This window comes from Rhagoletis pomonella, unplaced genomic scaffold (assembly GCF_013731165.1).
Source record: "Rhagoletis pomonella isolate Grant_MI unplaced genomic scaffold, Rhpom_1.0 Rhpom_scaffold_00014, whole genome shotgun sequence".
NCBI lineage: Eukaryota > Metazoa > Arthropoda > Insecta > Diptera > Tephritidae > Rhagoletis > Rhagoletis pomonella.
Genome location: NW_023458568.1, coordinates 14,173,996 through 14,176,191, shown reverse-complemented (window position 1 = coordinate 14,176,191; position 2,196 = coordinate 14,173,996).

Here is a 2,196-nt window from a genome sequence, read left to right as displayed (position 1 = left end):
ACATAAAAAAAAAAAAAAAAAAAAATATTCCGACGAACTGATAACCTCCTCCTTTTTTGGAAGTCGGTTAAAAATACAGTTTATACTTAAAAAAAAGCCGTACCAAGGTTCAATCTTTTTGCAACATTAAAAAAATCAACACACTTTCGTAAAAATTTCGAGCTTTTTAATTAGATTTCCTAGTGCGCAACACCGCAAACAGAAAAATTCAAAAAATCAATGGTATTCACTTCACTTCAAACTTGCACCTTATTATACTAGAATGAATGGGCTACAAAAATGTTAACCCAAAACATGTCTACAAATTCTGAACAAAAACTGTGAAAATTTGATAAAACTTTGTTGATTTTTTTCAATCTTTCAAGTTTGGATTTATTTGCAAGGTTTTTGTTTGACGATAAGCTACAATTTTATAAAAAAAATAATTAAAATGATTTAAGAAAAATAAAATAAATACCGGGTGACCGTGTAATTTTGTCAAAGATGAAGACAATGATGATAAAACATTAATACACTATATAGGTCAGTTCATATTAATGAACATAAAATGAGATCACTATCGATAAAATGGAAATCCTCAAGGGAAATTTTTAATTTCAACGCATGGAATTTACATGCATTTTTTTACTTCCAACCCCCGAATTGCTCAATTACTTCTATTTCTGCAGGGTCGCCATTAGGTAAATTGCATTTCCAAAGATTTTTCAAAATAAATAGCGATGAGGGATATTTCACCCGCCGGTGATAAGAAATCGTAATCACCATAACGCACATCACTAATATTACTGTTCACAATCACGTTTACATTCAAAATTACAATTCATAATTTCGTTTTGTAGCAAATATGAAATATAGGTATATCCATTTACTTAAATGTAAACGGATTAAGAATGAAAGTGCTAGAAGAGATTTGAGCGTTTGGTACAAAAAGTATTTTTGATGTTGAAATTGTACTTAAAATCGGCAAATTGTACTTTTGTACTTTTTAAAATTAATTGTAATGAAAAAAGTACAATTGTACTTAAAATATCAACACTGTTTCACTGGCGTGACAAAGTACTTGCTGCAGCGATGCCAGATTTGAGCGTACCCAATTTTTTACTGATAATAACTCATGCGAGGGATTTGGGTGTTGGGCATTTTACAAGCCTATTAGGAAGTATACATATCTGTGTTCGTATAGAATAGTAGCTTATGTCGGAAGACTGGCTTTAGTATAATGAACCATTCGCAGCATACGATTGCGAAAGACTCACTGGCGCCGAGTCGTTGAAAAACTCTTGGAAAATAAACGTAAAAGAGGCAGTTGCGATGCTAGCAAGTCAATATTCGTATAAAGTCTCATACAAAAATTCCTTGTGGTTTAAGGAATATAGGAAATGGTACATTTTACTAAAGCCAGCCTCCCGACATAAGCTACTATTTCATACGAACACAAATATATTCGTCTACAAATACTGTTGATTATTTTAATTAAGTCCTAAGATAAGTTTTTGAATCTTATCAGTGTTCTATTTAAGAACCAAAAATCAATCCCCTCGCCAATTAGAACTTTTGCTTTAAAAGAAAAATATACATAGCGCATTTACTCAATACTTGGTCTGGCATCACTATTTGAGCATTGATGTGCTCAGCTCACTGTTGCCAAAGTCGTGCATTTTGCACTAAATTTAGTGCTTTTGGGAAACCAAAAAGCCAAAATAATTGGAATTCAATGCTTGGTGCGTTATTTAGTGATGCTTTTTTAATTTAAGCACACCGAATGCATAGATACATATGTATGTATGTATACACTATACACTAATATTCTACATTAAGATGGAATTCATTTACTGAATAAAATGTGAGGAATAGGTAAATTAAATATGTTTTGCGTTGTTATAAATGTATTGAAATTAATTTATTAATAAAACGTGAAGAAATGGATATGTATATACACTTTTTACTGAATCAAAAAATTTATTAAACATGATAATAAAAACTTGGCGCTTTTGTTTTGGAAAAATTGGCTTTTTCTGGTGGCCTGATGCCACACTGGCTCAGTTGTCGCAAAAGTACACATACATACACGCATTTTTACTTGAAAATAAGTGTGTAGTGGTTAATATGCATTCTTGGTTAATATGTAACTTCTTTCCTTGTTGAATCATTGACTTAGTTACTGGTAAATAGATTGAAATCGTCAACTCTGCTACT